The 24,992-nt window shown below is 42.5% G+C and overlaps 3 non-coding genes and 13 pseudogenes across 3 annotated transcripts; 15 read left to right on the top strand and 1 right to left on the bottom strand.

Annotated features, from left to right (window-relative positions):
* Positions 1-103: 103 nt before the first annotated feature.
* On the top strand, positions 104-222 carry LOC131714378 (5S ribosomal RNA; annotated as a pseudogene).
* Positions 223-313: 91 nt separating this feature from the next.
* On the top strand, positions 314-432 carry LOC131714200 (5S ribosomal RNA; annotated as a pseudogene).
* Positions 433-532: 100 nt separating this feature from the next.
* Positions 533-651, top strand: LOC131715557 (5S ribosomal RNA; annotated as a pseudogene).
* Positions 652-765: 114 nt separating this feature from the next.
* On the top strand, positions 766-884 carry LOC131715387 (5S ribosomal RNA; annotated as a pseudogene).
* A 100-nt stretch (positions 885-984) lies between these two features.
* LOC131714304 (5S ribosomal RNA) lies at positions 985-1,103 on the top strand (annotated as a pseudogene).
* Positions 1,104-1,214: 111 nt separating this feature from the next.
* Positions 1,215-1,333, top strand: LOC131717746 (5S ribosomal RNA). Its single transcript, XR_009316637.1, has one exon. It is a non-coding gene; the product is annotated as a 5S ribosomal RNA (ribosomal RNA).
* A 100-nt stretch (positions 1,334-1,433) lies between these two features.
* Positions 1,434-1,552, top strand: LOC131711674 (5S ribosomal RNA). The gene has a single exon (XR_009313562.1). It is a non-coding gene; the product is annotated as a 5S ribosomal RNA (ribosomal RNA).
* A 100-nt stretch (positions 1,553-1,652) lies between these two features.
* On the top strand, positions 1,653-1,771 carry LOC131713758 (5S ribosomal RNA; annotated as a pseudogene).
* A 114-nt stretch (positions 1,772-1,885) lies between these two features.
* LOC131716527 (5S ribosomal RNA) lies at positions 1,886-1,994 on the top strand (annotated as a pseudogene).
* A 9,452-nt stretch (positions 1,995-11,446) lies between these two features.
* On the top strand, positions 11,447-11,555 carry LOC131716283 (5S ribosomal RNA; annotated as a pseudogene).
* Positions 11,556-11,669: 114 nt separating this feature from the next.
* On the top strand, positions 11,670-11,778 carry LOC131715483 (5S ribosomal RNA; annotated as a pseudogene).
* A 99-nt stretch (positions 11,779-11,877) lies between these two features.
* LOC131716179 (5S ribosomal RNA) lies at positions 11,878-11,986 on the top strand (annotated as a pseudogene).
* A 99-nt stretch (positions 11,987-12,085) lies between these two features.
* Positions 12,086-12,204, top strand: LOC131713420 (5S ribosomal RNA; annotated as a pseudogene).
* Positions 12,205-12,304: 100 nt separating this feature from the next.
* On the top strand, positions 12,305-12,423 carry LOC131719196 (5S ribosomal RNA). Its single transcript, XR_009318092.1, has one exon. It is a non-coding gene; the product is annotated as a 5S ribosomal RNA (ribosomal RNA).
* A 5,780-nt stretch (positions 12,424-18,203) lies between these two features.
* On the top strand, positions 18,204-18,332 carry LOC117967446 (5S ribosomal RNA; annotated as a pseudogene).
* Positions 18,333-18,457: 125 nt separating this feature from the next.
* On the bottom strand, positions 18,458-18,578 carry LOC117967508 (5S ribosomal RNA; annotated as a pseudogene).
* Positions 18,579-24,992: the final 6,414 nt, after the last annotated feature.

Here is a 24,992-nt window from a genome sequence, read left to right on the forward strand (position 1 = left end):
TAATTACATTTTACAATTGAAATGTGTGGTGGACAAAAGGAAATTTTAGAGGAATCACCCCCAGCTCACTAAACATAAAAGTCATGAAAGCAGAAATGCACTTGCCTGCGGCCACACCACCTTGAATAAGCCTTATCTCGTCTGATCTCAGAAGCTAAGCAATGTTGGGCTTGGTTAGGACTTGGATGGGAGACCACCTGGGAATAGCAAGTGCTGCAGGCATTTCATTTTACAATTGAAATGTGTGGAGGACAAAAGGAAACTTTGGAGGAATCACCCCCAGCTCACATGTCATGAAAGCAGAAATGCAATCGCCTGCGGCCACACCACCTTGAATAAGCCTGATCTTGTCTGATCTCAGAAGCTAAGCAATGTTGGGCTTGGTTAGTACTTGGATAAGAGACCACCTGGGAATATCAAGTGCTGCAGGCATTACATTTTACAATTGAAATGTGTGGAGGACAAAAGGAAATTTTGGAGGAATCACCCCCAGCTCACTAAACATAAAAGTCATGAAAGCAGAAATGCAATCGCCTGCGGCCACACCACCTTGAATAAGCCTGATCTCGTCTGATTTCAGATGCTAAGCAATGTTGGGCTTGGTTAGGACTTCGATGGGAGACCACCTGGGAATATCCAGCGCTGCAGGCATTACATTTTTGTAATTACATTTTACAATTGAAATGTGTGGACGACAAAAGGAAATTTTGGAGGAATCACCCCCAGCTCACTAAACATAAAAGTCATGAAAGCAGAACTGCAAACTCCTGCAGCCACACCACCTTGAATAAGCCTGATCTTGTCTGATCTCAGAAGCTAAGCAATGTTGGGCTTGGTTTGTACTTGGATGGGAGACCACCTATGAATATCAAGAGCTGCAGGCATTACATTTTACAATTGAAATTTGTGGAGGACAAAAGGAAATTTTGGAGGAATCACCCCCAGCTCACTAAACATAAAAGTCATGAAAGCAGAACTGCAAACTTCTGCAGCCACACCACCTTGAATAAGTCTGATCGCGTCTGATCTCAGAAGCTAAGCAATTTTGGGCTTGGTTAGTACTTGGATGGGAGACCACCTGGGAATATCAAGTGCTGCAGGCATTACATTTTTGTAATTACATTTTACAATTGAAATGTGTGGACAAAAGGAAATTTTGGAGGAATCACCCCCAGCTCACTAAACATAAAAGTCATGAAAGCAGAAAGGCAATCGCCTGCGGCCACACCACCTTGAATAAGCCTGATCTCATCTGATCTCAGAAGCTAAGCAATGTTGGGCTTGGTTAGTACTTGGATGGGAGACCACCTGGGAATATCAAGTGCTGCAGGCATTACATTTTACAATTGAAATGTGTGGAGGACAAAAGGAAATTTTGGAGGAATCACCCCCAGCTCACTAAACATAAAAGTCATGAATGCAGAAATGCAATCGCCTGCGGCCACACCACCTTGAATAAGCCTGATCTCGTCTGATCTCAGAAGCTAAGCAATGTTGGGCTTGGTTAGTACTTGGATGGCAGACCACCTGGGAATATCAAGTGCTGCAGGCATTACATTTTACAATTGAAATGTGTGGAGGACAAAAGGAAATTTTGTATGATTCACCCCCAGCTCAATAAACATAAAAGTCATGAAGGCAGAAATGCAATCACCTGCAGCCACACCACCTTGAATAAGGCTGATCTCGTCTGATCTCAGAAGCTAAGCAATGTTGGGCTTGGTTAGTACTTGGATGGGAAACCACCTGGGAATATCAAGTGCTGCAGGCATTACATTTTTGTAATTACATTTTACAATTGAAATGTGTGGAGGACAAAAGGAAATTTTGGAGGAATCACCCCCAGCTCACTTAACATAAAAGTCATGAAAGCAGAAATGCAATCGCCTGCGGCCGCACCACCTTGAATAATTCTGATCTCAGAAGCTAAGCAATGTTGGGCTTGGCTAGTAATTGGATGGGAGACCACCTGGGAATATCAAGTGCTGCAGGCATTACATTTTTGTAATTACATTTTATAATTGAAATGTGTGGAGGACAAAAGGAAATTTTGGAGGAATCACCCCCAGCTCACTAAACATAAAAGTCATGAAAGCAGAAATGCAATTGCCTGCGGCCAACCACCTTGAATAAGCCTGACCTCGTCTGATCTCAGAAGCTAAGCAATGTTGGGCTTGGTTAGGGCTTGGTTAGGGCTTGGTTAGTACTTGGAAGGGAGACCCCCTGAGAATATCAAGTGCTGCAGGCATTACATTTTTGTAATTACATTTTCTAATTATCCTATTTAAATGAACATGACATTACTGATCATGGTCCCGAGGTCTTTCCTAGTGGGACTGAAGAACTAAAGAAACAAATTGCTGACCTTCAGAAACAGCTAACAAGTTTGAAAGCTGCAAATGACGAGAGTTGCCAGAAAGCTTCTCACAAGGTGTCCCAACCCAAGGTGAACAAGCACCAAGAAATGGTGGCTGCAGGAAGCCATGAGCAAAGTGCAGTAGCAGATGGGAAACCCAGACCATGGTACTGTTTTAAGTGTGGGAAAGATGGACACATTGCGAGGTCTTGTAGCGATGTACCTAATGCATTGCTTGTTGAAATGAAAAAGAAGGAATTGAGAGAGAAGCAGCGTTCTTGGGAAGCCCAGCACAGCTTCTCTAACTCTCCACATTTAAACTAGGATCAGTTTCTGTTGAGGGACAAACAGGAACTTGTCAACCATCACGTAAAAAAACACAGATCGACGATACATTCGCATCTTGCACAGCAAGAAGTCAAACTGCCTAAAGGGTTGGTTGGTCCAAAATGTACAGCTAGTATCCGTGTAGCTGGTGTAGCTTGTAATTGCCTTCTAGATACGGGGTCACAGGTCAGCACTCTATCATTGTCGTTTTATCAGAAGAATTTGCCAAACCATACAATTTGGCCTTTGAACAATCTTCTAGAAGTTGAGGGTGCAAATGGTCAGTCTGTCCCATATTTGGGATATGTTGAAGTAAACATGACATTTCCTAAGGCGATTACAGGGATCGAAACCAAAATTTTAACTCTAGCCTTAGTAGTTCCTGACCTTCGCTCAAATAGCCAACTGCCTATATTGATTGGAACGAACACCCTTGATGTACTATATGAGCAGTGCTGTGAAAGAACTATTAAAAATAGCTCAGCTCTCTATGGCTATAAGGGGATCCTGAAAGCTCTTAAGTTGAGAAGAAACCAGAACAGCAGTGGCAGACTTGGATGGGTGAAGTGGCGAAGCAACAAACAGAAGGTCATTCCCGCAGGTCAGAAAGTTCTCTTAGAAGGCTTTGCGTGTGTGAACCGCATAAACACTGAAAAGTGGGCATTAGTAGAACAGTCACACTTGTCTTCTTTACCAGGTGGGCTTTTCCTGAGTAGCTGTCTTCTCTCTCTACCAACACACCCTCCATATAAGTTACCTGTTTTTTTTAAAAATGAGACCGACCATGATGTGATTCTCCCTGCCAGTTGCATCATTGCTGACTTAAATATACCACACTGTGTGATCAATGGCACTTTTGATAAAGGAAATCAGTGTAACAAGACTGATGGTTCACTAGCAACCACTTACAGTGCATCTGCTAGTCAAAAGAAAACAACTGAGAAGACTGAACTTACTTTTGATTTTGGTGACTCTCCACTACCTGAAGATTGGAAAACCAGAATTTCACTGAAACTGGGTGAGATGTCTGATGTTTTTGCATGTCATGATATGGATTTTGGACACACCTCTAAAGTGAAACATCACATTAAACTTAAAGATGAGACTCCTTTTAAACAGAGACCACGTCCAATCCACCCACAAGATCTTGAGGCTGTCCGGAAACATCTTCAGGAGCTGCTAGATGCAGATGTAATACGAGAATCTGAATCTCCATTCGCATCACCAATTGTGGTTGTTCGAAAGAAGAACGGAGATGTCAGGTTGTGCATTGATTATAGGAAACTGAATCTACAGACTATAAAAGATGCCTATGCACTACCAAACTTAGAAGAAACTTTCTCTGCTCTAACTGGATCTAAATGGTTTTCCGTTATAGATCTGAAATCAGGATATTACCAGATTGAGTTGGAAGAGTATGACAAGCCAAAATCTGCCTTTGTATGTCCCCTTGGATTCTGGGAATTTAATCGCATGCCTCAAGGAATAACGAACGCTCCTAGTACATTCCAACGTTTAATGGAGAAGTGTATGGGGGACATGAATTTGAAGGAGGTGTTGGTTTTCTTAGATGACCTCATTGTTTTCTCCGAGACACTGGAGGAACATGAAAATAGACTTCTACGTGTCCTACATCGTCTCAAGGAATATGGGTTGAAACTATCACCTGAGAAATGCAAGTTTTTCCAGACATCTGTACGTTATTTAGGACACATAGTGACCCAGAATGGAGTTGAAACTGATCCAGAGAAGGTGTGTGCTTTAAAAACCTGGCCACGGCCCAATAACTTGAAGGAATTAAGATCCTTCCTTGGATTCTCGGGTTATTATCGAAGGTTTGTCAAAGATTATTCTAAGATAGTTAAACCTTTGAATGAGCTGACTTCTGGATACCCTCCCATCAGAAAAGGGAGTAAGAGGACAAAGCCAGGTTGTAAATACTTCAATCCCAAAGAGCCGTTTGCTGATCGCTGGACACCTGCTTGTTAACAAGCGTTTGATTCCATCATTGAAAAACTTACCTCTTCTCCTGTCCTTGGGTTTGCTGATCCAAGACTACCCTACATCCTCCATACAGATGCAAGCACAAGTGGGTTGGGAGCTGCACTTTACCAGGAGCAAGAGGGACAGATGCGTGTCATTGCCTTTGCTAGTAGGGGATTGTCACGAAGCCCGGTATCCAGCCCATAAATTGGAATTCCTTGCCCTAAAATGGGCGGTAACAGAGAAATTTCATGATTACCTGTATGGTGCGCCTTTCTCTGTTATAACTGACAATAACCCGTTAACGTATATATTAACTTCTGCAAAGTTGGATGCAACCAGTTACCGATGGTTGGCTGCTTGTCACAAAGACGGCCAGAGTGGGTTGCGTCAGACCAGAAAGGAATTCAAACACAGAGACGGTGGTGATGATGAGCTGAGTGCAATGGCTGCACTCAGCGTTTATTAACAAATAAAAGGTTTGAAAACAGCACAAAAACAGGACACGGCACTTGCGCCAAAATAAACAGACATACAAAACGGACTAACACTAAACAAACGGTGCACGGAGAGACAAACAAACACGGCGAGTACAAACAAAACACTTCTCTTGCACGTTTTTACTTATTTTAACTCTCCTCTCTCTCTCACCCGTTCTCCTCTTCCGAACACCCAACCACGAGTGACTAAACATGCATCTATTTATACTGTTTGTGCTGGGATTCAATTACTAATTAATTATTCACTTGAATCCCAGCACGTGAATTCATTACGTGCAACCCCGTGCCACACATTACATTTAGCCAGCACGTGAAGTGATTTGTGCCCTCCTCGTGCCTAAATACAAATCTACCTTTTTAAATACACGTGAAACACAGACCTGTTTATATCCCGTGTACCAATCTATACACCAACATTAACATACGCACCATACATACAACATATAACACACAAATGCACACAGGGGCGGGGCGCTTTGCCACATATACCCCCCCTTGTGCGCAGCACACATGGCCTCAACGGCCACCTCCCCCCTTAAATACCCAGCAGTCCAGGCCAAAGTCTCGGGCTGGGAAGGGAGGCTTCAGTGGGCCCATGGCAGGAAATGCTGTCAGCTCCCCTGCCGGTAGTGGCACAGCATGCTGGTCCTGTCCTGCAGCGAAAAAGCTGCGGGGGCAGGTGGTCCCCCGACCTCCCCCTTCTTCGTAGCCGGCAGCTCCCTCCTGTGGGGCTCCGGCCACAAGAACTCCTGCAGCGAAACTGCTGCTGGGGAAAGTGGTCTCCAGACCTCCTCCCCCTTCTTCGTGGCCGGCAGCTCCCCTTTCTGGGGCTCCGGCCACCATACTCCCTGCGGAGGTACGGGCAGCAGAGGCAGCTCCTGCTCCTCTGCTCCGGGCGGTGGCGGAGGCAGAGGCAGCTCCAGCTCCTCTGCTCCTGGCGGTGGTGGAGGCAGAGGCAGCTCCAGCTCCTCTGCTCCTGGCGGTGGTGGAGGCAGAGGCAGCTCCAGCTCCTCTGCTCCTGGCGGTGGTGGAACCAGCAGGTATTCACCCTCTGCTGGTGGAGGTGGGAGGGGCCAGCAGTCCTCCCACTGCGGTGGAGGTGGAACCAGCAGGTATTCACCCTCTGCTGGTGGAGGTGGGAGGGGCAAGCAGTCCTCCCACTGCGGTGGAGGTGGAACCAGCAGGTATTCACCCTCTGCTGGTGGAGGTGGCGGAGGTAGAGGCGATGGGGCTGATGCTGGCCACTCAGAGGGAGGCTGTGGCGGTGCTGGCTCCCTCTGCTGTGGCGGCTGGGCATGTGCGCGCCGTGCTGCCTTCAGCAGCATAGCTAGAGGCTGCTGGGGGACACCAGCATCCTGCCCTTCTCCCCCCCAAAAATTTTCAGGGGGTTGAGCCTGTAACTCCTCCCCTTCTGGCTCTTGGGACGGCACCAGCAGGTATTCACCCTCTGCTGGTGGAGGTGGGACCAGCAGGCATTCTCCCTCTGCTGGCAGCTTGGGTCCTACGGCTGTGGAAGCCCCGACTTCCCTCTTTTTGGGCTGTGGACGCACCGACTCCTCCCTTTTGGGCTGTGGACGCACCGACTCCTCCCTTTTGGGCTGTGGACGCACCGACTCCTCCCTTTTGGGCTGTGGACGCACCGACTCCTCCCTTTTGGGCTGTGGACGCACCGACTCCTCCCTTTTGGGCTGTGGACGTTCGGGCTCCCCCCACTCAGGCGTAGGACGTTCGGGCTCCTCCCACTCAGGCGTAGGACGTTCGGGCTCCTCCCACTCAGGCGTAGGACGTTCGGGCTCCTCCCACTCAGGCGTAGGACGTTCGGGCTCCTCCCGCTTGGGCTGTGGACGCTCAGGCTCCTCCCGCTTGGGCTGTGGACGCTCAGGCTCCTCCCGCTTGGGCTGTGGAGGCAAAACCAGCAGGCATTCACCCTCTGCTGGTGGAGATGGGGACAGCAGGTACTCACCCTCTGCTGGTGGAGATGGGGACAGCAGGTACTCCTCTGCTGGTGGTCCTGCTACCTGGGCTGCTGTTCCGTTTATGGTTGCCTCCAGGTAGCTGAGGACAAACTCCACACCTTCCTCCAAGGTGTTTGGGGTGTGTTCCTCCTGATATGCCTCCCATCTCTCACTGTCCATCATCCACAGGGCCCGGACGACTATGGGCAGAGACTGGGCCTCCAGCCCAGCATTCTCCAGGAACCAGCCCCGCAGTTTGATGGCGTCTTCTGCCATTGACTTTTTTTTTTCCCCCCAAAACAATATTTGTAATCCTTTATTTTATTTTTTTTATTTTTTTATTTTTTTTTAATCCAGACCCCTCCTGGTCTGACGCTTGGAGGCGCGGCTATCCCACGATGACACCACGTGTCACAAAGACGGCCAGAGTGGGTTGCGTCAGACCAGAAAGGAATTCAAACACAGAGACGGTGGTGATGATGAGCTGAGTGCAATGGCTGCACTCAGCGTTTATTAACAAATAAAAGGTTTGAAAACAGCACAAAAACAGGACACGGCACTTGCGCCAAAATAAACAGACATACAAAACGGACTAACACTAAACAAACGGTGCACAGAGAGACAAACAAACACGGTGAGTACAAACAAAACACTTCTCTTGCACGTTTTTACTTATTTTAACTCTCCTCTCTCTCTCACCCGTTCTCCTCTTCCGAACACCCAACCACGAGTGACTAAACGTGCATCCATTTATACTGTTTGTGCTGGGATTCAATTACTAATTAATTATTCACTTGAATCCCAGCACGTGAATTCATTACGTGCAACCCCGTGCCACACATTACATTTAGCCAGCACATGAAGTGATTTGTGCCCTCCTCGTGCCTAAATACAAATCTACCTTTTTAAATACACGTGAAACACAGACCTGTTTATATCCCGTGTACCAATCTATACACCAACATTAACATACGCACCATACATACAACATATAACACACAAATGCACACAGGGGCGGGGCGCTTTGCCACACTGCTCTTTCTACTTTTTCATTCGACATTAAGTATAGGACAGGAAAACAAAACATTGATGCAGATGGACTCTCAAGACTACCCCACGGGACCTTGGAGGATGACATTGATTCACAAGAAGTGACAGAATTCAGCAGTTTACATCCCATCATTTGAGTCCACCAGAGAATGTGAAACTCTTTACGCAAGATGCAATTAGAGCAGTGTGTGATAGACATACCCTTCAGAGAAATGGGGATACAGAAGAAGACAAGTTTAAACTTATCTTAGTTGAATCCCTTGCTCTTGAACCAGAAGCAGTCCCCGATTGTTTTGATCAAGATGGAGTTAGTGATGGACAGATAACTCTACCAAGGATGTCAAATGTAGATTTGGTTCAGCAACAAAAAGAGGACCCAGTTATTGGAAGAGTTATCGCCTTAATTGAGTCTGGGAATACATTTCCCACAACCTTAAAGTATGAGTCCCCTGATTTGCAATTAATTTTGAGACAATGGAATCGTCTGGAATTGAAACATGGCATATTGTATAGAAGACGTCTGGATGGAAAAGAAGTTTCCTATCAAATTGTTCTACCTGAAAAGTTGAGATCAAGGGTGTTGGAGAGCTTACATGATGAAATGGGACATATGGGTATTGAACAAACTCTTGACCTCATTAGATCAAGGTTCTATTGGCCGAGGATGGCTGCAGCTGTGGAACAAAAGGTGAAAACTTGTGGTCGATGTGTGAGGAGAAAAGCTCATCCTGAAAAAGCTGCACCTCTGGTGAACATTTGTACCACCAGACCGCTAGAATTAGTTTGTATGGACTTTTTGTCATTGGAGCCTGACAATCGTGACACTAGAAATATCTTGGTCATAACTGACAATTTTACAAAGTATGCTGTTGCCATCCCCACCAGAGATCAAAAGGCAGCAACTGTAGCTAGGAGTCTTTGGGACCATTTAGTTGTTCACTATGGTTTTCCTGAACGTCTACATAGTGACCAAGGATGAGATTTTGAATCCCATACTATACGTGAACTGTGTGCACTTGCTGGAATACGGAAAGTAAGAACCACACCATACCATCCAAGAGGGAATCCTGTAGAGCGTTTTAATAGGACGCTTCTGAGTATGCTAGGGACTTTGAAGGAAAAAGAGAAAGCACACTGGCATGATTATGTGAAACCATTAGTCCATGCCTATAACTGCACGAGGAATGAGGTGACTGGATTCTCGCCATATGAACTGATGTTCGGAAGACAGCCCAGGTTGCCCATTGACATCGCGTTTGGCCTACAGCCAAGAGGAGTGGAACCCAAGTCACACTCGCAGTATGTTAAAAATCTGAGATCATATTTGGAAGAAAGCTACCACATTGCCACAGAGAATGCTTTGAAATCAGCCAAAACGAACAAGAAAAGATTTGATAAACTAGTCTGAGAGTCTACTTTGCAAGTAGGAGATAGGATCCTGGTCCGTAATGTCAGTTTACGTGGAAAACAAAAGATTGCAGACAGATGGGGAGCTGACATCCATATTGTTGTAAAACAAATGGGTGAATTACCGGTGTATGTGGTTCGACCAGAGAATAAAGACGGGCCTCTCCGAACTCTTCACAGAGATCTTCTGCTACCCTGTGGGTTTTTGCCTGCACTAGAAGAGAAAGAAGCCACCTCTGGGAAGACACCGGTTAGACGACCAAGGACGCGGCAGAATCCTTTCCAGGATGGAGAAAATGAGCCGCTACATGTGGAATCTGAGGATGAAGATGAATACCCATTGTATTTGCACAAAAATCCCTCAATGAGAGATACAAGAATCATTCAAGTTCATGATTTCTATGACCCAGATAGACCTACAGCTGTACCGATCTCTAGAGAAGAACAAGCGCATGCTGCGGACTCGGATGACCCGTTGCCCTGTACAGGTTCAAGTTTAAACCCGTATGCTGAAAGCTTTCATCCAAATGCTGCTGAAGAGAGAGAAGACATTGGAGACTTACCTGAAGTGAACCCAACTTCTGCTGAAGAGAGAGAAGATGACACTGGAAACTTGCCTGATATGAATCACATCATTAGGAAACTTACTGGAAGGCTTAACTGATGTGAATCCAAGTGATGATGATAAAAGAGAAGAGTTTAATGGAACAAGAAACATAGCCATAGAAATTGAGACAAAGAATACAGAAGAGAATAATCCACCTTGCTGGGACGTTAATGACACTTCTGTATGTCGATCCACGAGGTCGCACAGAGTGCCAGATCACCTTGAGTACCAAGAACTAGGGAATCCCCTTTCCTCAGTCATACAGTGTTTATTTCATGGATTGAGCACAGATATTATAAACTCATTAAATGGGTCCGAACATCCTACACTTATAAAGAATCTGATTCCTGATGCCTACCAGGTTGTTTAGGTAATTGCCATGTGAAAATGTGAAGGGACTCACATATATTCAAGAGGGGAGGATGTAACCCTGTTACAATTCTTATGTACAGAAGGCAATGGGATTAGGAAATGAGTGTTAACAGGAAGTCCCGCCTTGATTGACGGTAGACACCCTGAGAAGGAGATGAGAGCGTCCATTTAGTAAAAGTCGCATGTTGAACTCGAGATTCTTGATTGCTGGACCAACTAAAGTTTATCTCACTCTAAAAAGCTTTTGAAGAAGTCTTTAGACCAGAGACCGATGATGATTTTCTTTTAAAGAGAAAAAAAACCCTGTTGAATTCTCCTGCAAAGGACTGGCGAGCCTAACTTATTGAAGATACACTGAAGATTTCTACCCTGGAATTTTTTTTTTTTTTTCCCTTTTTCTGGAATTTCTTTTGGATTTCAAAGGACTGTTTTCATTCTTCTCGAAGTTCTACAGAGTGGTAGGAATATCGACTCACACTACATACACACCAACAAGGACATTGGTTTTAATTAGAACTTCTTATTTCAAACTAACTGTATTATTTTAGACAAGAGGTACTGAATTTATGATTATATGGTACACCTTTCTGTCTTAATAAATGTATGCTAGCTGTTAAAAAAAACACACTGAACATTCTTTTGTTAATTTCTCGTTATACTAACCGTTCATACGAATCTAGAATTATAAGTAGCCAAAGGTGGGTTACATAAGCAATGTTGGGCTTGGTTAGTACCTGAATGGGAGACCACCTGGGAATATCAAGCGCTGCAGCCATTACATTTTTGTAATTACATTTTACAATTGAAATGTGTGGAGGACAAAAGGAAATTTCGGAGGAATCACCCCCAGCTCACCGAACATAAAAGTGATGAGAGCATTACTGCAATCACCTGCGGCCACACCACCTTGAATAAGCCTGATCTCAGAAGCTAAGCAATGTTGGGCTTGGTTAATACTTGGATGGGAGACCACCTGGGAATATCAAGTGCTGCAGGCATTACATTTTTGTAATTACATTTTACAATTGAAATGTGTGGAGGACAAAAGGAAATTTCGGAGGAATCACCCCAAGCTCACCGAACATAAAAGTCATGAAAGCAGAACTGCAATCGCCTGCGGCCACACCACCTTGAATAAGCCTGATCTCAGTAGCTAAGCAATGTTGGGCTTGGTTAGTACTTGGATGGGAGACCACCTGGGAATATCAAGTGCTGCAGGCATTACATTTTCAATTGAAATGTGTGGAGGACAAAAGGAAATTTCAGAGGAATCACCCGCAGCTCACCAAACATAAAAGTCAAGAAAGCAGAACTGCAATCGCCTGCGGCCACACCGCCTTGAATAAGCCTGATCTCAGTGGCTAAGCAATGTTGGGCTTGGTTAGTACTTGGATGGGAGACCACCTGGGAATATCAAGTGCTGCAGGCATTACATTTTCAATTGAAATGTGTGGAGGACAAAAGGAAATTTTGGCGGAATCACCCGCAGCTCACTAAACATAAAAGTCATGAAAGCAGAAATGCAATCGCCTGCAGCCACACCACCTTGAATAAGCCTGATCTCGTCCGATCTCAGAAGCTAAGCAATGTTGTGCTTGCTTAGTACTTGGATGGGAGACCACCTGGGAATATCAGGTGCTGCAGGCATTACATTTTACAATTGAAATGTGTGGAGGACAAAAGGAAATTTCGGAGGAATCACCCCCAGCTCACCGAACATAAAAGTCATGAAAGCAGAAATGCAATCGCCTGCGGCCACACCACCTTGAATATGCCTGATCTCGTCTGATCTCGGAAGCTAAGCAATGTTGGGCTTGGTTAGTACTTGGATGGGAGACCACCTGGGAATATCAAGTGCTGCAGGCATTACATTTTTGTAATTACATTTTACAATTGAAATGTGTGGAGGACAAAAGGACATTTTGGAGGAATCACCCCCAGCTCACTAAACATAAAAGTCATGAAAGCAGAAATGCAATCGCCTGTGGCCACACCACCTTGAATAAGCCTGGTGCATTGTGGGATTGGTCAGGTGATCAGAAGAGGAAGCTACACTTTGCTAGTGGAGGAATCTCTGTTTGGGGATTTTATTTTGATGTTTTTCTACTTTAATATTAATCTTTTTTCTTGGATTTTATTTGGACATTTCTAGTACTGTTGTGATTGAAAAGGATTGTGTGCCTGGAGTTGTGGATGTACAACGGACAATGTCCCTAGGCATGTCTAGGCATGCCGGGGACACAAGTGGAGCTGAAAAAAGGCCTCATGGAGAAAAAAGGATTTATAAAAAAGAGTATACGGTTGTTGTTCTGGTTAAGGACAATTCAAAGATTTCAGCTGAAGATGTGATAAATGCCGCTGATAAACAGTGTGGATTTGGGAAAGTATTTGCATGTGTTCCTAAACAACAGGACAAATATGAAATTACGGTGGAGAGCAGAGAAGTGGCTGAAATACTGCTTGGAGGAATATGCATAAAGGGAAATAATTTTGAATGTGAGCCACTTTCTTCAGGTAAAGTAGTGGTTTCTTTTTTAAATTTGCCTGCATATATATCTGACCTGGACATTAGGAGTAAGCTAATGGCATGGGGAGTTGTAATCTGCTCAGATGTGAAAAGAAGGTTTTACCCAGGTACTCATGTTGCTGATGGGACAAGGTTTGTTATGGTTCAATTCACTAACGAAGTAAAGTCATTGCCTTACAGCGTAAAGTTTGTAACAGCTGAGGGGCTGAGACATTTTAGGGTGATACATAACAATCAACATAAAGTTTGCCTGTCATGTCTGTCCTCGGAACATCTACTCAAGGACTGCCCCACTTTCATTTGTTTTGATTGCGGGGTTCAGGGGCACTCAAGCAGGAACTGTGCAGCGCCGCGCTGTGAGGAGTGTAGGAGGAAGCCGCAGTGGTGCATTTGCATTGACTCGGACAGTAAGGCTGGGAGCAAGGACAAGGGTACTGACAGTGATAGAGGAACTGAGGAAGACGATGATATTACTGGACCACTGGAGCATAAGGAGATGGAGGGCACTCATAAAAAAGCAGGAAGTGAAACTGCAGTACCGAGACTGAATGCTGGAGAGGAGCCTCAAGCTGCAGTTATAGAAATGGAGGCTGCTGATGACCAAACACTATCGACAGATATTGCAAGGGAGATGGGGGTCCGGTTGGAAGTTGCATCAACAAGTAAGGAGGGGGTAGAGCAGGTACAAGCTGCTGGGGACTGTTCAACAGAAGGGTTGAGCATAACTTGCCCTTTAGGGAAAACTATGCTAACTGTGGCTGAGGGAATTGGAAACAACAAAATAGAGAAGGAGGAATGGGTTGAGACAGGGGGAAAAAAATGTTTAAAAGATCGAAGGTGAAAGTGAAACCTAACCTTGATAAGATCACATCCAGATGTGTGAGGAAAAAGAAAGACATTGGGACATTGGTTTGCAAAACAACGGTTGCAAAAATGATTAAAACAAAAGGGTTTGATGTTCTGCAGGAAGAGGAAACATAATGGTCAGGTTTTTGAAAGAATTGTTTCTTCTTTTTGCAGGAATGGTCTCAATATTATCACTTAATGTAAATGGGTTAAGGAATTTTGCTAAACTTGAAAAAGTTTTAATTAATGTAAATAAGAATGATATTGTCTGCCTGCAGGAAACTTTCTGGGATGACGTTTTTATTCATGATTTCAAGCATTTATGGAATGGGGACATCTATACTAGTAATTATTCCAACCATAGGAGAGGGGTGGCTGTATTAGTTAGTAATAATTTTAAGGAAAGCGTTTCTTTGTTAGAGAAGGATAACGAAGGGAGATTTATAAAAATGCAAATTAATTTTAAAAATAATTGTTTTGAATTGGTTAATTGTTATGCTCCTAATGATCAAAAGGAGCGTTTTGATTTTTTTACTGGCCTAGAGAGACACCTAGGAGCAGACAATGTCATTATGGTGGGAGACTTCAATGTAGCTATGAGCACTATTGACATCGCATCAGGAATGGTTTTCAAAGGTGATTATTCCAGAAATTTGTTGGCAAGGCATTTGGAGAATTATAATTATATTGATTTCTGGAGATGCCGAAATTCTTTAAAGAGGGATTTCTCCAGGAGACAGTTTGTACAAAAGGAATTAAACCAAAGCAGAATAGATTTTGGAATATGTCATGTTAACTTTCTTAGCTACCTGGGGAAGATTGGTTATAAATTCACCTCTTTCAGCGATCATGCTGCTTTCTCTTTTCAAGTCCTGTTTAATAAGTTGCATAAAGGACCAGGGTTGTGGTGTCTTAATAATCAATTTTTGAAAGAAGATTTGTTTAGTAAGGGAATTGAAATATTAATTAGGGATAGTATGAAGTGTCCATTGTTTCAAAATGGAAAACGAATATGGTGGGATAATTTAAAATACAATATAAAGAAATACTGCATTCAATATGGGATAAATAGAAATAAAATTAAAATTAAGAATGAGCAGGAGGTTCAGGTAGAACTTAAACGTGAATATGAGAAGGCAGCAGATCTGATGGATATGAATTATAACAGAATTGAGGAATTGCAAGACAAAATTAAAGGAATTGAAAACGAGCGCTGTGAAGGGGCAATACTAAGATCCAAAGCCAGACATGTGGTGGAGGGAGAGAAAAGCACTACATTCTTTTTTGGGCTTGAAAAACAAAGACAACAGGATTCCTATATAGAAGAACTGACTAAAAATAATGGGGAAGTAACTGAAGAACAGGGTGAAATCTTAAAAGAAGTTTGTCATTTTTACACAGGGCTTTTTAAAAAACAAGGTACAATTTTGGAGGAGAGGGAGAAAATACTTTCTTTTATAGCAACTAAAGTGAGTGAGGAAGACAGGGAGAGTTGTGAGAAGGAGATTAGGTTGGAGGAACTAGAAGACGCCTTGCAGGATATGACAACTAATAAAAGTCCTGGTTCAGATGGGTTAACCCTGGAATTTTATCTTAAATTTAAAAATCTTATCTGCCCTATTTTATTACAAGTATTTAAAGAGGTTAAAGAGAAAGGTCTTTTAAGTCCAACAATGAGAATGGGGATAGTTACTTTAATCTACAAGAAACAAGGAGATAAAGCCTTATTAAAAAACTATCGGCCCATAAGTCTGTTGAATTGTGATTATAAGGCACTAACAAGGATTTTCACAAATCGTTTGAAAGCGGTATTGCCTAAGATAATATCCTCCTCCCAAACTTATTGTGTGCCAGGAAGGGATATAGCGGATACAATATGTTCGGTAAGGGATGTAGTTAGTTACTTGAAAATGGAGCAAAAAGAAGGCTATATTTTAAAAGTAGATCAGGAAAAAGCCTTTGATAGGGTGGAACATGATTACTTATTAGAGGTGCTGCAGAGATTTGGTTTTGGGAATAGTTTTACCTCATGGGTTAAGATTTTGTATACCAATATTTTTAGTAGGGTAAAATGTAATGGCAATCTGACTGAGTTCTTCCCAGTGGAGAGGTCAGTGAGACAGGGATATCCTCTCTCTGCTTTGCTGTATTCAGTAATTGCAGAACCCCTGAGCCTGGCAATACAAGGGAATAAAGACATAATTGGAGTCCCAATTCCTGGTTGTAATGAAAAATCAATTATATATCAGCATGCAGATGACACCACACTCACAGTGTCGAGTTCAGACAGCATCCCAAAAATAATGGAAGTGTTCACATCTTACTGTTCTGCTTCAGGGGCAAAAATCAATATTGATAAATCAGAAATTCTCCCTGTAAGGAAAAGCAATACACTTTTAGATATACCTTTCAGAATTGCAGAGGAAAGCCTTCAGATCTTGGGGGTATATATTGGATTAGAAGAGAGGTCAGTGGCTGAAAAGAACTGGCAGGAAAAGATAATCAAAATGAGGGCCATCTTGAATTTGTGGAGTGGCAGGGAGTTGACTCTGAAGGGTAAAGTCTTGGTCATTAATAGTCTGTTTCTTTCCAGGATATGGTATTTACTGAGTGTTAAGGAGATCCCCCAGTGGGCTGAGAAAGAGATTAAAAACATGATGGTTAGGTTTCTGCGGGCTGGGAAACCTGCTAAGATCAGCTATAATACAGTCATTGGGAAAATCAGTAAAGGAGGGCTAATGCTGGCAGATATTGAGCTAAAACGAAAGAGCTTTCGAATTAAAGTGGTTAAAAAGTTTTTAGACCCTACGAATAACAGTGTATGGAAGCACTTTCTGAAACATTTCTTATCAAATTGTGGGGGTTTGGGAATGGGGGAAGAAATTCTATTAATGTGTCTTAAACCTTCAATGGTAAAGGATGTTCCCTGGATTTATAAAGAAGTTCTAGTGGCTTGGTCTGAGTTCTTGCAACATGTCACTTTTAGCCCAGAGACCAGAGAACAAATATTGGAGCAGCCTCTTTTTTTGAACCCACTGTTAAAAGTACAAGGTGTGAATCTTTATAAAAAGAGTTTTATAGAAGCAGGTGTTAGTAAAATTAAAGACATTATGTACGTTTTTAAAGAAGGCTTTTTACCCAGTTTGGCAATAGTTGACTTGGTAAAAGAAAAGAACGAAGATATTCCCATTAGTATAATAATAAAGGAGTACAGTAAAATACAAAGTGCCGTCCCTGAGAGTTGGGTGAGGGTTATTAATCAAGAACATAACAGCAAACTGTCACGTGGAGTTTCTTTGCCTGTGTTTCTTCTAAAAAGGAAAAATAAATACTTTAACATTATTGAATGTACGACCAAATTGTTCTATTTAGTGTTAATGAGTGTGGTTTTTAAAAAGCCAACGTCGGAGCAATTCTGGCAAAAAAATATTTCCAAACTTTAAAATCTGTACAATTTGGAATAATGTAAGACAGACTTATAAATCTCCCGAATGTGAAGAAAATGATTTTAAACTGAGGCACAACTGCATCTTTACAAAGTGGCTCCTTTTTAAAATGCACAAAAGTGACAATGCCTTGTGTTCAGTGTGTCAAAGTAGAGAGGAAGGATTATTGCATCTATTTGTAAAATGCACTGAACTGCAGGGGCTGAGGGAATACTTGAGGGGTTTAATAGAGGGGTTCTTTAAATTTGCAGAGCAGAATGTACTCAATACATTGTCATGGGAGGAAATGTTTTTGTTTGGATTGACTGATAAAATAGATAATGTTAACACTCTAGCGGTGAACTTATTTTTGAGTTATGCAAGGTATACAGTTTTAAAGAGAAGAAACATGGCGGAGTTTCATAATATGAAAGTAGATATTGTAAAATTGTATATTTTTTACGTGAAGAAAAATATTTCATATATATTTCATTACTGTGTAGAACATAAACAAATGGAGCATTTTGATGAAAAAATTCTCTATAACAATATTTTTTCTTAGGAAAACACATCAGCCTTGTTTTCAAGTTGTAAATATTGTACAATGTTAGAATAATAAATAAATAAATAAATAAATAATAATAATAAAAATAAAAAAAAAATAAGCCTGATCTCAGAAGCTAAGCAATGTTGGGCTTGGTTAGTACTTGGATGGGAGACCACCTGGGAATATCAAGTGCTGCAGGCATTACATTTTACAATTGAAATGTGTGGAGGACAAAAGGAAATTTTGGAGTTATCACCCCCAGCTCACTAAACATAAAAGTCATGAAAGCAGAAATGCAATCGCCTGCGGCCACACCACCTTGAATAAGCCTGATCTCGCCTGATCTCGTCTGATCTCAGAAGCTAAGCAATGTTGGGCTTGGTTAGTACTTGGATGGGAGACCACCTGGGAATATCAAGTGCTGCAGGCATTACATTTTACAATTGAAATGTGTGGAGGACAAAAGGAAATTTTGGAGGAATCACCCCCAGCTCACTAAACATAAAAGTCATGGAAGCAAAAATGCAATCGCCTGCGGCCACACCACCTTGAATAAGCCTGATCTCGTCCTGATATTCCCAGGTGGTCTCCCATCCAAATACTAACCAAGCCCAACATTGCTTAGCTTCTGAGATCAGACGAGATCAGGCTTATTCAAGGTGGTGTGGCCGCAGGCGGTTGCAGTTCTGCTTTCATGACTTTTATGTTTGGTGAGCTGGGGGTGATTCCTCCAAAATTTCCTTTTCTCCTCCACACATTTCAATTGTAAAATGTAATTTAAAAATGTAATGCCTGCAGCACTTGATATTTCCAGGTGTATGGTGTCCATTTTAGGACATCCTCAGACCTTACCCCTCCTCAAGTCAATCCTCACCCCTCCTCAAGTCAATCGTCAGACATCAGACCTCACCCCTCCTCGAGTCAATCGTCAGACCTCCTCGAGTCAATCGTCACCCCTCCTCGAGTCAATCGTCACCCCTCCTCGAGTCAATCGTCAGACCGCCTCGAGTCAATCATCACCCCTCCTCGAGTCAATCGTCAGACCTCCTCGAGTCAATCGTCACCCCTCCTCGAGTCAATCGTCAACCCTCCTCGAGTCAATCGTCACCCCTCCTCGAGTCAATCGTCACCCCTCCTCGAGTCAATCGTCACCCCTCCTCAAGTCAATCGTCAGACCACTTCAAGCCATACTATCCCCTCCCCCTTTTTACGGTTACTGGAATAGCTGGACAGAAGTTTAGCAGTGCAGTTTTACTTGCTCTAGAGACCGGTGAGTACTAGAACAATTTAAAAAAAATAAAAATGAAAAATACACAAATTAAATAGGCCCATATTAATATACGTACACAAACGTACCTTAATAGGACAGCGTGAGTTAGTGCAGTTCAATGTGTTGTACGTTAATTTGAAAATACGTTAAAGAAACTACGTATATTTATTTCACATTTTTTAATTACTTTTATAATATAGGTTGCTGGTGTTTTGCAGTGTTGAAAATCAGACGATGGAAAACCAGAACCGTATTTTTTAAGTGAAAACATACACCAATAACTCTTTCTTCATAATCTTATTATTATAATTACATTTTATCGTAAAAAGAGTAGTTTGAACTTTGAAAACGTTTTATTTCTAACATTGTATATATTAGGGTGGGTTTATGAATTTAATCAACTAAAATCTAAGATGCGTTGCTAATAATGACCAATCTTGCTATAAATTAAGCAAGCCTTTGAATACAAAAATAGATTTAACTGTACAAAAATATATATATATTTTAAATAAAATGTACTATTTTTTTTCTCGCAGCCATCTAGGATTTTCTCAGTTGGCATATATGAATACATGTTTGTGTTTTATTTAATTTTTCTAATAATCTTAATTATGTATGCTTATGAGATAGTGAAGTCAAAATAAGGAGATAGTAAATCAAAATAATGTGATACTAATTCAAAATAATGAGATAGTATGTCGAACTTATAATGTAATTTTAAAATGTATTTCTTTTTTTATTTGTGCCGGAAATGGGCTTCCATTGGCTTCCACGTTACGTTTTTAGCGAATTAGTAATTACATATCTTTTTTTTCCCAGTGGAATATGGCAGACTACAATGATCAGTATGATCAGCTGAAGAACGAATTAAAAGAAGGTAGTATAAACTGTATTTAGCATTTCTAGATATTTAATGTTGCACTCATTTTAAGTTATTAGTATTGTCTGCAGTTCTGTTGCAAAAGCTAACTCTATTTTTTAATTAAATTCATAGCACGAGCATTTTGTGGTAGCTAACTTAAGACGACTGTCGACTTGGTTTTTCAGCTCTGCACACTCCTTGCTAACAACAACGTTTTCCATTACACTCCTACATCAATAATTACATTATTGTAAACTGCACATTTGATTTAATTTGTGATTGTTGTACATATAGGAATACTGACAGACAATGGGTTTGATACACGCGTGAGAGCCCTGTTGAAAAGGACATCGCAGTCAGACGTCGTCAGTAAATGCCAAGGTAATTATGAGTCATTTCAGACCTCTTATAAATTGTGTTAAAGCTTGAAAAGTAATATCTTAAAGGGGGCTGTGTTCCTATCAGTGCAAGTTCTTACTAAAAGGAAGGTCGGGATGATTGGCTGTACTGTATGTAATTAATCCTCCGGACTGTAGATGGCAGTGCAAACAATCCAACGACAATTGTTTTACCACATTTAATAATGTTAAATATATTAAGTTGACAAATAAACCCTATGTAGCTACCAGATCACTGCTTTCTATGTGTTTTTATTGGGAAGATGGGTGTTTAATACATTTTTATTTGGGAAGATTTCAAATAAACTATAATAAAAATAAAACTAAAAATGCAATTCGTTTTATTTTTATTATTGTTTATTTGCCATCTTCCCAAATAAAAATGTATTAAACACCCATCTCCCCAATAAAACACATAGAAAGCAGTGATCTGGTAGCTACATAGTGTTTATTTGCCATCGTCCCTAATTAAAATGTGTCTGACCTATCTTCCTAATAGAAACCTAAAAAACCAAAAAAAATAGAAAGCATTACCTAGGCAGTGTCTCTTTAGCATCTTTCTCCAGACTCTTTTTTTTAATACTCATCTTTTGTACGGATGCCAAAAATAAATATTTTCCGAACAGCTTTTTGCATGAATTTAAAACATTTTCATTGTTCGTAGTGACGACTATATGTATTGCGACCAATTCTCCCAGTCATCCAGTCATCCTTTTATTATGACCTGATGTTGTATGGGAAACGCATGAGGTGGCTCAGAGACTGGACACCTTTTTATTCTTTATAACTCACAATTATGATACAGTTTCCTTCAAAGTTAATCTGAAGATACATTCATAATAATGAATGTACAAGGGCACAATATGGAGTCACAATTTTGGGGAAACTGAATAGGTGATATTTATATACAGCTTGGAGTTCTACATAATTTAAAAAAAAAAAAAAAAAAAAAAAAAACCTATCCATCAAAGTGCAGACTTGGGATGTAATGCATGTAATTGCGAATTCAGAGGTTGAGAAGATCATGAACAGGTGAATTTGATTGAGTTGAATAAATAGCAATTGATAGAGGTGTGATTTACATGTCTAAACTTGATAAATACACATGGCAAATTATTTTAAAAACATTAAATACAAACGCAAATACTTGTAGTTCAAAATATTTAAATTACAAAACCAAATGCAGATACTTCAAATTTTGTTTTTAAATGTCTGGTCAGGTGTTAAACTATTACATTTACAATGTATTCCCCCTCTAAATCACAATTCACTGGTTGCCTACGAGGGCTTGAGAGGAGGCGAAATTGGGAGTGAGATATTAAGAATGAGACCAGATGAGAGGATTTCTCCGGTTGCTTAGGAGGCTTGAGAGGGGTGAGACATTTGAGAGTTTAAGAGTGAGACGAGTTTGAGGGATGGCGAGATTGAGGGCTGGAGTTTGGGAATGGTGCTTAGTAACATTGAGGTTAGATACTGATAGCAGGACGAGATAGGGGGGACGAAGAGTTTTCCCTTCTCGTCGGGTCAGGCAGCATCCTCTGGCTGCTGGGCGACGTAGAGAGGGAGACATGAGAAGAGCAAAGGATTAGATATAAACACTTTCCGCCAGGTCAGGCAGCATCCTCCGACTGCTGGGTGACCTAAAAGTGAGAGAGAGAGCAAAGTTTAGACATATAACATACAACAAACTGACTCTCGCTCCCGACGGGTCAGGCAGCATCCTCTGGCTGCTGGGCGTTTAGTGGAGCAAGAGACAGGAAGGGGACGAACAGGACAAAAGGACAGATCCTTCGCAACTCAGTGCAGCATCCTCAGGCAGCTAAGCTGGCAGCTGGGCGGCGTGGAGAGCTTAGGAAAAAGTGTCTCGGGTCCGTTTAGGAGAGACGAAAACAGAGAAACCCCCCCCCCCTCGGTCGGGGCCCGCTCGGCAGGTGGAGGCACGGCCTACTGCATAAGGGGACTGAAATGGTCCTGGACCTGAAATAGAAGAGAGGAGATGGGACAGCAAGGTTGAGGCCTGGAAGGCTTAGCGCATAAGCAGCAGAAGAATAGGATGTGGCCGGGGGTCCCCTCAGGCCGGCGAGGAACAGCCGGGCGGCAGTGGTTGAGACGAGAGGCCGACCCGGACAGCCGGGGGAGTGAGACTCACAAGAACCACACCGTGGGATAGAAAAGAGATCGCAGAGCCGCACACATAAACAAAAGCTAGAAGAAAAGAGAAAAGACAAGAGATGTTAGTAGACAACCTATGCCTATAAGCCGTCCGCACTGTGGAGAGGAAAAACCCCCCTGCAGGGAGGAAACCTCTGGTGGGCCTGGCGGAGAGGGCGCCCCCCACTCCGGGCAAGCTAACAAGTGCTTGGTGAGCTGTGGCGATGTCTGCAGAGGATGATCTAATATAAAGTTCACAGCTGAAGAGATCCAGCGCCCCATAGACTTAATCAAAGTGTTGATACCTGCGCTGGCCGCGGAGGCAGCTGCTCCGATCCAGAATGAATGGGGGAAAAATAGTAGAAGAAAGTCCGATCCGTGACGAGAGTGTGCATAAACGGGATGAGAACCAGTGACTCGTAAGTATAGATCTGGAGCTGTCGAAGAGGGGATCTGACAGAAGATACTGAATCCTCGGCTTAATTGGACCGTTTTTGAAGATCTGATGAAGAGGATAAAGTGGTTTCCGGGGATTTGAGAGAGATCTGAGCACTTGAGGCCTAGAGCTGGGAAGCTGGAAATTGATGGAGTTGAGAATTCTGCACAGCGGAGAAATCCAAAGGCGACGGTCAGGCACAGGGTTTCCATGACGATGTCGTTGAATAGGTTGAAGCATCCTTGCGGGAGAGCAGTGATGAGACAAAGGAGAAGGTCAGTAGAGATTGATTAACTTGATGGAGAGGAGGGGAGCAGGCTTTTCTCCATACCTCTGAGCGTTCTCTCTAGAGATCCGCTATCTCTAGAACGGACGAGAGGAGAAAGATTGGAGGCGAAATTGATACTGAATGCCCGCTAGGTAGCATCTAAATAGAGGAGGGGGCTAAACGTAGAGACAGCCTGAGGTGAGTGATGAAGGCGAGGAGGAGCTGTAGGTTGAAAGAGGTATGAGATCCGTTGTTTTTTTTTTTTTTTAATTATTTATTTTTTACTCGCAAAAGTGAGTAAATGAAGACCAGGCGGTCGAGTAGGAGGAACGGGTAGATGGGGCGAGAGCGTTCTCCATGAATCCACGTGGTGATTGAAGGAGGCCGGAGAGAGAGTTATTCAGTTGAATATTGTTTTGCTGAAAGGTAGTACGAGACGAGGGTTGGGGTCTGCTCCTTGGACCAGGTTGCAGAACTTCTGGATCTTGATGTAACTGTCTGTTTTGAAGTCCTGATGAAGTCCTGATTTTTTTTTTTTTTTTATTTATTTATTTTTATTTTAACTGCAAGGTGTAGTGTTCTGTAGTAAAATTACTACAGCTGGCCAAAGTCCAGTATCTGGGTGCGTGGAATGGTTCACAAGACCTCATGGTTGAAATGGCTTAACGCTCAGAGTCTATCCATTGTATTCCCCTTGATGTCTTGGTACTCTTGCTTTTTTTTTTTTTTTTTAAACCGGTAAATCACAGGTGTTGTCATGGTAAGTTCACAGGGTGCACTCTGTTCCTTCAGGAATCCTGCAGAGGAAGTGCTTCACAAGAGCAGTTAGACATAGTACTTCCAAGGTAAGGTCATTGCATAGACAGAGCAGCTTTTTCTGAGGGTAGATATTAAAGAGTGAAGGATGTCTATTGATATAGGGAGCCAGGAGGAAGCAGCAGGGAGGGGGCTCTTGAGGATCTCTCTGAGTGTCAAGCAAACTGATGGGATGGATAGGAGTGTTGAAGAAGGGACGGAGATGAGGTGGCAGAAATACTAAATTCCGGAGATGTAGGCTTTAACGGTAGAGGGGGCTAAGTGAAGAGAATCCCTTGCATGGGCGATGGAGGCTAGAATCCGTTGCTCATTAAATCAGAATGGGATGTATTTTGAGTGCAGAAAGTTGTAAATGTTTTCCATCCAGAGGTAAATGAAGATTTGGTCGCTGGGACTAAGAGTGTGGCCATGTAGTGATGAGCAGATTGCAGAAGGTTGGAGAGTGTTGTATTTAGTTGAACGGCAGATGTTGGTGTTGCAGAGTTTGATGAGGGCTGAGGTGGCAGCTGGACCTGAACAAATATATGAAATCGACTGCTGAGATGTTTTTAAAACGAAGGCAGAGAGCTGAGATGCCAACCATCCTGTGTTAGTTAATACGGGATTGATCAGCGGTTTGCTACCTTCTTGTCTGTTTGGAATGGAAAAGGTGAACTCATAAATCAGAGATTTGGGTTTCACAACTCCAATCATTCTCCAAATAGTGGAACTCCTTAATTCATAAATCAAACAGATTTCCAGTCTCGTACCATATATTAAAGCTTGTAGTATCTGAGAGGATGAGCGGACATATGACTAAATTGCTGAGGAAGTCAAGCTCTCCGTGTATATATATATCTTAGATCCAGGTATTGGAGGAAAGCTGGAGTGTTGGAAGCTCTGGAGGAGA

This window comes from Acipenser ruthenus, chromosome 44 (assembly GCF_902713425.1).
Source record: "Acipenser ruthenus chromosome 44, fAciRut3.2 maternal haplotype, whole genome shotgun sequence".
NCBI lineage: Eukaryota > Metazoa > Chordata > Actinopteri > Acipenseriformes > Acipenseridae > Acipenser > Acipenser ruthenus.